The sequence below is a fragment of the Protopterus annectens genome, chromosome 2.part0 (genome assembly GCF_019279795.1).
Source record: "Protopterus annectens isolate FY-2018-M chromosome 2.part0, PAN1.0, whole genome shotgun sequence".
NCBI classification, from domain to species: domain Eukaryota; kingdom Metazoa; phylum Chordata; order Ceratodontiformes; family Protopteridae; genus Protopterus; species Protopterus annectens.
Window position 1 is genome coordinate 308,265,022 of NC_056728.1, and position 12,685 is coordinate 308,277,706.

The following is a 12,685-nucleotide window of genomic DNA, read 5'->3' on the forward strand; positions in this document are numbered from 1 at the left end:
CAGCCAAGACCCCTTGCCCATCATGGGAAGGAGTTGCTGTAAAGTCAGCATTTTGAATTTTGGCACAATAAGGTAAGTATTCAGTGCGGACAAGTCCAGAATGGGTCTCCATTGGTTTTCTTTTCTTGGAACAAGGAACAGTCTTGAATAAAATCCTTGGCCTTGTTCTGCAGAAGGAACCTTCTCTATTGCTCTTATTTGAAGTAGGTTCGTTATTTGTTTGAGTGCCTCTGCCCTTTGATTTGGTGGCAGGTTTGGCCTGCCATGTCTTGTTGGCAGTGTATGAAAATGGAATCTGTATCCTTTGTCTATTATGTCCAGTATCCATTTGTCCTTTGTAATATTGTGCCAATTTTGTGAGAATAAAGATAATTTTCCGCCCAAAGGTGCTTCTAATTGAGCCCTGGATGGTAGAGTCAAAGTCAAGTCATTGAGATTGTCCCTGCGGAGCAGTGGAAGGTCCTGCCCCACCTCTCTGGTTCGGAGGCTGCCATTGGCGTCCTCTGTAGGAGCCTCAAGTTTGCCCTCTACCTCTGCCACGTCCGTTTTTGCCTCTTTGAAATTTGTCTGTGTCTGGAAAGGCCCAATGCTTAGAAGGCCAATTCCTGCTGAATCTTGGAGGTTGTACCTGGAGGAAATCTTTGACTGTTTGCACTGATTTTGCCTTTTCCTCTATTTTCTTTAAAACCTCTTGTGCAGTAGCACCAAATAGCTTATGTTTCTCTAGTGGTGCATCCAAAAGCTTAATTTTCACATGGTCTGGCAATGTTTGTTCCTTTAACCAAGCATGTCTGCGTATGACCGCACCTGTCATTGCTGCTCTACATGAAGCTTCCAATGCATCATATCCACACTGAAGGAAATGGTTGCTAACCTGCTGAGTATTATGAACCAATTCCTGTAACCCCTTTCTATCTAATGGTTCAGGGGAAGCCAATTTCTTTTGCAAGTCATCCAACATGTATTCCTGATACTGAATCATATGAAATTGACAATTTAATGCTCGCATAGAAAGGGTGTAAGATGTATATACTTTCTTGCCCCACCTTTCTAAAGCCCTAGAATCTCTTTCCGAAGGAAGTGGATTCTTAGCAGTAGTGGAGGGAACCCCTTTAGGCCCCTGAGAAATAGTTTCAGGGTCAGCAGTATGGCCCTTGTACAGAAATTGATGTGTGTCTGGGATCCTGTAGTACCTGTCTGGCTTGACAGGAGCAGGGGGGAGGGAGTCAGGGGAAACACTAGATTCTAAGTACACATCATCTAAAACATTTAAAACTGGAGGAATAGCTAAGGGTCTATGCTGAGGCAGCTTTAAAAATTCCCTTAACCTTTTCCTAGAATCTGAGTATTCTTGGCCTTGCCATTTGAAGTGTTCCCTCATGGAATGAAGTGTTTCCCCAAAGGAAAACTCCTCAGGAGGAGAAGCAGAGGGAATGGATTCTTCCGCATCAGAATCCTCGTAGGCCGGGAAGGCCTCCTCCTGGTAGTCTGAATGTGCAGAATCACCTGAGGCCTCATCGGAGGACTGGGGATCTACCTGCTCAACCCTAGGCCTCTTGAGAAAAAGGTGGCTGAGAGCCTCTATCTGGATGTGGCTGAGAACCCTTAAAGAAATAAGGTCCTCAGCTAAACTTAAAATTTGAGAACCAGAAGTGGATCCCAGAGAAACAGATCTTGGAGGGAGAGACTTAGCCTGTTTGGCAGCCTTAGCACGTGTGTAGGCCTTAATGGACATAGACACTGGAGGCCTGGCAGCCCCACGTGCTGGAGTAGTCTTATCCACTGGAATGGTGTCAGAAATATCCTGGGCTACGGTCTCAGAGGGAAGAACAGAAACCGGCACCGAGCTGGCCTCCGGTACCGAAGTAACCGGTGGGCCGGTGTCGTCAGTCTGTAGCGGTTGTGAAACTGGCTCAGAAGAGACCGAGACACTCGCAGTAGGCCTAAGCGTGGTGTCAGCCGAGACCGCGGACCGCGGGTGTCGGTCCTTTTCCTTCCGTTTTTTTGGTAAATGTGCTGTCGGAAGCTCCGACGGCATGATATAACAGAAATCTTCCCCAAAATAATCCTGTGCAAACTCTGACCGACGCCTAAGAGTGCGTTTATTGAAAGAGGCACAAGCTGTACAGGCCGAGACGTTGTGTTCTGGGCCTAGGCAGGGTAAGCAGTAAGAGTGGAAATCCTTATGAGGTATTTGTTTCCCACAAGTTAAACAATTATTTACTTTTACAGTTTTATCTGACATCGGCTGAGGCAAGAAAAGGTCCCCAACGGGGTACTTAGCTTTTTTGAAGACTTCAGTAGCTGAAAAAACAGGAGCTGGCCGACCGGCACTTGCGAACTGCTTCTGCTTCGGGCACCGCGCAGCAAGAAAAACTGAAGAAGATGGCGTCGGCTGACGCTTTTATACCCCAGGCGCTCTGACATCGAGGAAAGGGCGACATCAGCCGACGCCAGACCCAGACTTTGGAATCCAGCCAACCGAAGGGCTGCCTGAGGCAGGACAACCCATATGTCAGGACTGCAGTTGCATCCTTGAAGGACATCTGGGTAGTCAGACAGAACTCGGTTTACCAGGAAAGGAAGGCTTCTGAGCAGGAGTGGTCTGTGTACACTTAGCTGGGGAATGCTTCTAAACACCCTTCTTGCCTTTAAGAGGAGGACAAGACTGCCTTCTAACAAAGGCCACTTTATTAGGATAGTTTCTCTGGAACTTTGGCACAAGGGAAACAAAAATATGTTTCAGATCCTGCAACTCCTTGCCGTTCTCCTGCAGGGACTTGAAAAATCAGCTGCAGCAGCACCAAACATTTGTTGTCCAGAGGAGTAACCATTAACTTAGCCTTAATACCATCAGGCAGAAGTTAAAGCCGGAGCTGGGAATATCTCCTCAACACAGAGCCAGAAGCAGCAGTCCTAGATGAAGCATCTGCTGCAACATAACTAAATTTAGTGGAATGGCGAGCTACCTGGAAAGACGGGCCTAACAGAGACAAGGCAGAATTCTTTCCCTAAGAATCAGGAAGGTCAGAAATAACCTTGCAAGCCTGAGAAAGGGCAGCCAAAAAGTACAGTTTTGTACCTACCATAAATGTAGATGTCCGATAGATATGCAACTGCAGTCATAACATATGGGTTGTCCTGCCTCAGGCAGCCCTTCGGTCGGCCGGATTCCAAAGTCTGGGTCCGACGTCGGCTGATGTCGCATTTCTCTCCGTCAGAGCGGCTGGAGTATATAAGCATCAGCCGACGCCATCTTCTTCAGTGTTTCTTGCCCCAGATGCCAGGTGCCCTCCAAGGAAGGCTAAAATCAAATTTGTAAAACAAAAATAGGTTTCCAGACAAATAAGTAAGCAATAAACAGATACACCATAACAGATATCCCCAGCTAAGAATAACAGGGAGAGGAGTGGACCCAAGGCATAGAGGGGAAGGAGGGAGGAAACCGACTGCAGTTGCATATCTATCGGACATCTACATTTATGGTAGGTACAAAACTGTACTATGTCCTTCAAGAATGCAACTGCAGTCATAACATATGGGTTGAATACCATAGCTTAGCTGGGGGAGGTGGTATGCTCTAGGAAAAGGATGGTGTAGCTAGCAATCCCTGCAGGACTGCCGAAGCAAAGCCTGCTCTGGATCTGGAAAATAAAGGGAGGTTGTAGTGTTTGGAAAATGTATGCACGGAGCTCCATGTAGAAGCTTCTAGAATATCCTTTGTAGGCACCCCTCTTAAGAAGGCTGTGGAGGTAGCTGTAGCTATGGTAGAGTGTGGTCTGATATTGGCTGGCACACTCTTTCCATGGAAGGAATAACAATATCTGATGCAATGTCCAATCCATTTTGAAATTGTCTGTTTGGAAATTGCTTTTCCCTGTACTCCAGGAGCGTAAGCTACAAATAGCTGGTCGGACTTCCTACTGATCTTGGTTCTGTCTCGATAGTAGCGAAGTTGTCTATGTATGTCCAAGGTATGCAACAGTCTTTCCCCTTTGTTTTCAGGATTGGGGAAGAAAGTAGGCAGGTGAATTGCCTGATTTAGAGAGACCCTAGATACCACTTTTGGCAGAAAGGAAGGATTGGTTCGTAAGGAGACCCTGTCTCGGTGGAAGATTATGAAGGGTGGTATTGCTATTAGTGCCTGTAATTCTGAAACCCTTCTAGCTGAGGTAATGGCCAGCAGGAAAGCTGTCTTCCAGGACAGAAATTGTAAATCCGCTGAAGCTGCTGGCTCGAAGGGAGGTAGAGTCAATTTTCTAACACAAAATTGAGATCCCAAGCTGGTACTGGTGCCTTTCTTGGAGGTTTTATATTCTTGATCCCTCTAAGAAATTGCCTTAGCAAAGAATGTGAGAACACAGGTGGGTCAGTGTTGTATCTAGCTGAGATAGCTGAAGCATGTATTTTTATGGAAGAGTATGAAAGTCCCTTATTTAGCAATTCTGCCAAGTACTCCAGAATGAGTGGAATGCTCAGTACTGATGCATCTTGACCCTTGTTGGTATTCCAAATGCTGAAGCGCTTCCATTTGGCTGAGTAAGCCCTTCTGGTGGATGGTCTGCGGGCTTCTGTTAGTATCCGCTGAACTTCCTTGGAGAGAGATAAATTGAGGTTATTTATGTGATCTTCCAAGCTGTTAGCTGTAGAGTCTGGAGGTTGGGATGAGCTGTCCTGAAGTTGTGTTGAGTCAACAGTTGAGGCCATTTGGGAAGGGCCCACGGTTTGTTGTGACATATGCTCCGTAGTAGTGGGTACCAGTGTTGTCTCGGCCAGTTCGGAGCTATTAGGATTCCCTTTGGCTGCTCTGTTTTGATCTTTAGTAACACTGTGGTCATCAGTGGCAGAGGTGGAAATGCATAGATGACTAGGGAGCTCCAGTTGAATGAGAGAGCATCTATCTTCCATGCTTGTGGATGATTTGTCCTTGAGCAGAACTTTTGTAGCTGATGATTGAGTTGGGAGGCAAATAGGTCTACGTCTGGCCTGCCCCATGCCGAGGTTAGTTGTGCAAAGATGTCTGGATGTAACCTCCATTCGTGTGGGTCTAGGAAATTCCTGCTTAGACTGTCCGCCAGAACATTGTCTCTGCCTGGAACAAATTGGGACTGTAGCTGTATGTTCCGACTCAGTGATTTTTCCCAAAGATTCACTGTTAGCCTGCAAAGGGGGTAAGAGTGAGTACCTCCCTGCTTGTTTATGTACCACATCACAGTGGTGCTGTCTGTCCTTATTAGAAGGTGGCCTTGATGAAGTTGATGTCCAAAAGCCTCGATGGCATGCATTACTGCCAGCATTTCTTTTTGGTTGATATGCAGATGTTCTTCCTTTGGGTTCCATTGCCCTTGAATACATCTGCCGTCCATGTGCGCCCCCCATCCATGGTCTGAGGCGTCTGTGGTAATGGTCTGTGTTGTGTGAGGTTTTTTGAACGGCATGCCTGTATTTGACTGACTTGCTGAGGCCCACCATAGAAATTCCTTTTGAAGACATGGAATGAGTGGGATAATTGCTTCTAGGTTGTTGTTGTGCTGAGACCATAAGCTCTTTAGATACCACTGAAGTTTTCTCATGTGTAGTCTTGCTAGTGGGACCAGGAGAATGCAAGATGCCATGAACCCCAGGGCCTGTAGGAATCTCCTTGCAGTCATCTGGGAGAGGTTTGCTAAACTTTTGAAGTAATGAGTTAACTGCTCTTGCTTGTCTTCTGTCAAGTAGGCCATTTGAGAGGCTGTGTCTAGTTTGGCTCCTAAAAAAGTTATTTCCTGGGATGGTAGAAGTCTTGACTTTTGAAAGTTGACTGTGTATCCCAAAGCCTGTAGCAAGTGTATGGCATAATTCAAGTTTTTTGTCAAGGTTAGTTCGTTGTCCGCTTGTATGAGGCAATCGTCCAGGTAGGGGTAGATTTGAATCCCCTGGAGTCTGCAATGAGCAATTACTGATGCCAGGCATTTTGTGAATACTCTGGGCGCAGTAGATAAGTCAAAAGGCAATGCTGAGAATTGATAATGCTCTGGCCCTGCAAGAAATCTGAGGTATCTTCTGCAGCTGTGTCTGATAGGGACATGCAGGTATGCCTCCTTGAGGTCCAGAGTAATCAGCCAAGACCCCTTGCCCAGCATGGGAAGGAGCTGCTGTAAGGTCAGCATTTTGAACTTTGGTACTATGAGAAAAGTGTTTAAAGCGGACAAGTCCAGTATTGGTCTCCACTGATTTTGTTTTCTTGGAACAAGGAACAGTCTTGAGTAAAACCCCTGACCTTGTTCTTGTTGAGGCACTTTTTCTATTGTTTTGATCTGAGCCAGCAGAGAAATTTGCTTGATAGCCTCTGCCTTTTGATTTTGTGGAAGATTTGGCATGCCTTGTTTTCTTGGTAAGGTATGAAAATAGAACCTGTAACCATGATCTATAATGTCCAATATCCATTTGTCTTTTATCAGTTTGTGCCAATTTTCTGAAAACAGAGATAACTTTCCTCCCAAAGGGGCTTGTTTTTGCTCCTTGGTCGGAGAAGTTAGAGTCAAGTCATTGAGATTGTCCCTCAGTGACAGGGGAAACCCCTGTGTCACCTCTTTGGTTTGTTGGTTGCCATTGGCGTCCCCTGTAGGATCCTCTATATTGCCCTCTGCCACGGGCACGCCTGTTCTTGCCCCTTTGAAATTTTTCAGGATTTGGGAATGACCAGTTTTTAGAAGGCCAGTTCCTGCTGAACCTGGGGGGCTGAACCTGGAGAAAATCTTTGACTGTCTGAACTGACTTGGCTTTTTCTTCAATGGTCTTTAACACATCTTTAGCATTATCACCAAAAAGTTTGTTCTTTTCCAAGGGAGCATCCAGTAGCTTTGCCTTAACATGATCCGGTAAGGGTTGCTCTTTTAACCATGCATGTCTACGAATGACCGCTCCTGTCATAGCTGCCCTACACGGAGCTTCCAATGCATCATATCCACACTGCAGAAAATGATTACTAACCTGCTGAGAGTTATGGACAGCCTCCTGCAAAGACTTCCTATCTAAAGAGTCAGGAGAGGCTAATTTTTTCTGTAAATCAACCAACAGGGAATCCTGATATTGAAACATATGAAACAGACAATTGAGAGCTCTCACAGTTAAGGTAGTAGAGGTGTAAACCTTCTTCCCCCATCTCTCTAAGGACCTTGCCTCTCTGTTGGAAGGCAAAGGATTTTTGGAAGTGGTAGCAGAAACCCCCTTAGGCCCCTGGGAAATAGTTTCTAAGTCTACAGCATGGGCCCTAAAGAAATGAGAATGGGTTTCAGGGACCCTATAGTATCTGTCAGGCTTGACAGGAGCCGGGGGCAGAGAATCAGGGGTAGCACTGGAGTCAGAGTAAAGGTCATCCAACACATCAAGCACAGGAGGAATAGCTAAGGGTCTGTGTTGTGGCTTTTTAAGGAAAGTTCGAAGGCGCTTCCTGGAATCAGAAAATTCCTGACCTTGCCACTGGAAATGCTCCCTCATGGAATGCAGAACTTCCCCAAAAGAAATATCCTCAGGAGGAGAGGCTGAAGGAATGAAGTCCTCTGCATCCGAATCCTCGAAAGTCTGAAAAGGGGGTTCCTGGGATTTGGAAAGCACAGAGTCCCCAGAATCTTCATCTGAAGAAAGGGGGTCAGGAGGTTCAACCCTGGGCCTCTTATCAGGAGGAGGCTGGGATCCTCTCTCAGGATGGGCCTGGGAGCCTCTGATCATAGAAATTAGATCTGCAGCCAAGGACATGATTTGGGCTTCAGGGTTAGGCTGAGGCAAGGTTTTAGCAGAGTGATGCTTGGCCTGGCTTGCAGGCTTGGCCTGGCTTGCTGCCTTGGCACGTGTGTAGGCCTTGATAGACATAGACATGGGAGGCCTGGCAGCCCCACGTGCAGGGGTAACCTTATCCACAGCAATGGTCTCGGGCATTTCCTCGGTTACAGTATCCGGAGGAAAATCAATAATTGGCGTCGGTGTGGCCTCCGGTGTCGGAGGTATCAGTAGTGCAGTGTCTTCGGTTCCAAGCGGTGGAATAACCGCCTCAGAGGGAACCGGGGCACTTGCGGTAAGTTTTGGCGTGGAGTCTGAGGAAGTCGCAGGCCGAGGAGGTTGGTCCCGATCTTTCCGTTTTTTAGAAATATGAGTAGCCGGTTGTTCCGACGACATAATGTAAGCAAACTTTTCGCCAAAAAAGTCTTCAGCGAACTCCACCCGGCACCTGAGAGTGCGCTTATTGAAGCGAGTACAGGCAGCACAGGCCGAGACGTCGTGGTCTGGGCCAAGGCAAGGGAGGCAGTAAGAATGGAAATCCTTATGAGGTATTTGTTTACCACAAGACAAACAATTATTTACTTTTTCAGTTAATTCTGACATCGGCTGAGGCAAGAAAAGGTCCCCAACGGGGTACTTAGCTTTTTTGATGTCTTCGGATTCGAAGAATACAGGAGCTGACCGACCGGCACTTGCGAACTGCTTCTGCTCCGGGCACCGCGCAGCAAGAAAGACTGAAGAAGATGGCGTCGGCTGATGCTTATATACTCCAGCCGCTCTGACGTTGGAGAGAAATGAGACATCAGCCGACGTCGGACCCAGACTTTGGAATCCGGCCGACCGAGGGCTGCCTGAGGCAGGACAACCCATATGTTATGACTGCAGTTGCATTCTTGAAGGACATCATATCTGGTCATATGAGTTTGACAGTTAACAGCCCAAAAGACTAGGGTAGCTGAAGTATAAACCTTTTTACCTAGCCTTTCCATAGTCCTGCTGTATTTATCAGAAGGAAGAAGTTTGCTAAAAGGCAGTAATTTAGAAGATTTGTCAGATGCCGCAGAAGCCACCAAAGGGTCAGTAAACGGACGCTTATAAAGGAATTTGCAGTCATCTGGCACTTTATAAAACCTATACATTTTTTAGCAGCATGGGGCTGAGTCCGGGGCCCGAGATGTAGCAGAAGAAAAGGCATCAATTAAGCAGCCAAAACAAGAGGAGCAGTAGAGGGTCTAGGATATTCCATTTGAACGAGCTCATAATATCGCTTCTGCACATCAAAAACTTGGGAAGAATCCCATTATCCTGAGTATCCTCAAAGGAAATCTCATCAAAAGGAGATTCAGGACTAGCAGGCTCCTCTTCCTCAGAACCATAATCCAAAGGGGAAGGAATCTGGATAGAATATGCCAGGGATTCCTCATCAGAATTCTCTCATTCTTCAGAAGAATCCTGATCCCTAAACCTTTTGAGAGGGGAAGATAACCAAGGAGGAGCCGGGACAGAGACCCCCTCCTGAGGAGGCTTCAAGGCCAAAAGAGCATTGAATAAACCCTGTGTAAAATTCTGACATTCACTTTGAAGCTCTTTGGGAACAGAAGAATTATTTGTTGTCTTTTGCTTCTAATAATGAAACGTAGAAGGCTCTGACACCGGCCTACACTCAATCATAGTCGGGACTTCCTCCTTAACCAGTATCTGAGGAACTCCCCTAAGCCCTTTGGTGATCATCGGATGCAGTTCCCCATGAGCATCATAAGTGGACACCTGAAAGACCTCCAAGGACGTGTGAGAAGCCAGATCCATGCTGGCCGCTGAACCAGAGAGATCCAGCCCAGAAACTGGACAATCCACTGGGCTTTCACCAGCCTCAAAAGAGATGTTCAGTGGAGGCGGCAAAGCCTAAGAATCTGACCTGACTTTTTTGGCCTTCTTTTAAGACAGCTGACCCTCAGGCCAGGAACCACCTTCCATAGCGTCTTTCGCTAAAAGCTTTAGATGCTGGTTTTCAGGATAAATGGCAAGGGATGAAAGATGACTACATAAGGTCTTTGGAACAAAAGCATGACAAATAGTACAGGATGTAGAGTCATGAGAAGCTCCTACTCAAAACAAGCACTGCCTGTAATGGTCTTTATGGAGAATCTGTCTCCCACACTGGCATTTACCCTTTCTGGATGACATGAAACTCCACAACACAAATGCTGCAAGCAAAAAAAGATGAGTCAAAATACTCCAATGAGGTACTTATCTGAATGGCCAAGTAACCAGCAATGACCCTGGCTATCAGACCAACGATGAAAGATGGTGTTTGGACTGGTGGCAAAGAAGTTCTGAGGATGATACGTCTGAATGTTACCTTTATGCTCTATGCCTTGGTATACTGGCCAGATATCAGGCCGCCCTTGGCAGGGGATCCCTTATGTTAAGAATAGTGCAACAGTGAAATGGAAGGGCATTAATAGCTATGTGGATGGTCATCCTACAATTTTTGGAAGACAAGGAGCTCAGTCTTTCACCAGCTCAACTGTTAATGGGCAGGGAACTGATCGTTCAACTTCAACTGTATTAGTGCCTAAAATCAATATGTGCTTGTGTGTCTATGGCTTTGAACGTTAATTTCTAGCTACAGAAAATATTGGTACTTGTGTATTATCGCAACCACATTCGTAAGCAACTCACTCTCACTTGACGTTCCGATAAACAGTGAACTGGTGAAAATTTTTTTTTCACTGAAAGTGTCACTTTTATACCAACAGATTTATTTGATGTGTACTCGGAGTTGTTTATAGAGCTGTGATTTCCTTTTTGTTTTGAAAATAACCCTAGTGGGATAGAAATTCAGACGACTTACCCAGTTTGCTCGTATTTGCCGTGTTTATCACGAATGTGCAAGCGGCATTAGCGGCTGTACTTAATGGGGCAAAGGTGAAAAACAGGTTGTTTTTTTTTTCTCAGCCAAATTACAGTAATTTACCCCACCCCATCATGTTTTTCTCTTATTTTTTCCTCTTTTCTGACTGCTGCCTCGCTTCTCTGAGTTGTAATTACGAACTAATGCTGTCTCAACACTCCCTTTCGTTCACGGAAGTTACCTGGACTGTTGTGTTAACAGGAACGGTTAAAGAACCGCACTGTGGAAATAATGTCATGACATGTTTGTCATTAACAGAACAGCTGCATGACAGTGAACAAGGAACAAACAATAAAACAATTTATCTGAGATTTCTTTACTATGAGATAATGCAAATAGGCAGCAACTCATTTTCATCCCAGACCCATGGCAAAAAGCTCTCCAATCAGATCAAGTGTACACATTCCGTGACTCCCTTGTTTTGCTCTTTCTTTCTGACCAACTGTTACTGTTATCCAACGAGGTTGTAGATGAAGGCACATTGAGTTCTTCACAGAACCGGATTTTTTTTCTGTTTATAAGAAGAACCGAGTGAGTTGCTTAAGAATGTGGTTGCGATAATAACGTAAGTACCAGAATATTTACTCCATTTGCCACACATTCCTTCTAAAAGAGCCATTCTAAATAAACACCTCATGGAGATTAGATAAAACCCCTAAGTTGGTATTGTTAAAGAAGCATTCTAACAAATGTTCAGATGTTAGAAATAGGACAAGTGGAGACCAGATTCACCATACTACCCTAAAATGTTCAAGAGCCTCTCTGGATGGATTGTGCATAAGAAATGGAGGAACAAAATAAGTGACACGACCTCTAGGCAATGTCTGGCCAGTAACACACACAGGAGTCTTATTCCAAGTGCCAGTTTCAAAGAACTGCTTGAATTACCCTGATCCATGCCATTGCAGGGATACTGTACTTACTACCCAAGCAGAATGTTTGCAGTAATGCACACACTGGAAAAAAACGTGAAACACAATCAAAAAGTCCATGTCATACAAAAACGAAATACTTAGAACTTAACAGAAAGATGAAACAAAAATTAATGAAATAAAACAAACTGGTATTAAGAGTCTACACAATTAAAAGTCATTTTGCATACACTAATGCTTAAAGCGATAAAGTACACCAAGCTAGCTAGACCTAAAAGACAAATGCTAAAAAGTATTTTCCCAGCTAAGTGGTAAACTGAAACAGATGGAAAGTAAGTTACGTGTAATGCTAAAATCGGCCAAATTAACTTAAAGAGTTCTTAGCTTTAATGGCCTAATGTGAAGTATAAATATGGTAGGTGAAATCAATGTCCTTTTTTAATGATGCTCCATTCTGTTGGAAGTAAGGTTTAAAAAAATAGAAAATAAAAAAATGCAGTCATGGTGGATTTGGAGGGGGGGGTCAAGCCTTCCATCCTATCCATGCAGAGGTGCTTTGCAGTTCTACCTCCTTGCTCAATATAACTTAGCCCCAAAGTTGCGCAACCATAGGATAGGTTATGCATTTTCAATTAAACAGAAGGTTGATTAAAAGATCTTTGATAAGGCAACCAATTACTGTGAAATATGGCCTTTTAAGAGAGTAAAACTATCCAGATATGTCTTTGAGCAAAAATTAAACCAGTAGCAAAGGTAAAGAGTTGGGATGGTGAAATAAGCAAGGTGCCTCAAAACAATAAACCCTTGAATAGTAGTTCCAAAACCAAAAAATTACATCCAAACAATAGAAAGTGCCTTGATCCAAGTTAAAATATTCCTAAACACAAGCAATTGTGCAGGTCACAAAGTTGTCATAAAACAAAAGCAGCCCAACATGAAAAGTAATGGATGTGGCAGCACCACCGGTCAAGCCCAGAAATGCATAATGCAAGGGATACACCTACATAAACTTTTCTATTACAGACACTGAGCCATATGCTGAAACAATACAAATTTTGAGGGCCGACATACAACGCATAAAAAGAAAGGCACATACTTTCTTGGCACATAAAGAATGTATGCCCAATGCCAGGCTTCCCTA

At 44.8% G+C, this 12,685-nt stretch overlaps 1 protein-coding gene across 1 annotated transcript in view; it reads right to left on the minus strand.

The window, feature by feature from the left end:
- The window catches only part of ALDH7A1 (aldehyde dehydrogenase 7 family member A1), a 760,748-nt gene that overhangs the window by 386,756 nt on the left and 361,307 nt on the right, over nucleotides 1-12,685 (minus strand). The gene's annotated exons all lie outside the window — the stretch shown is intronic.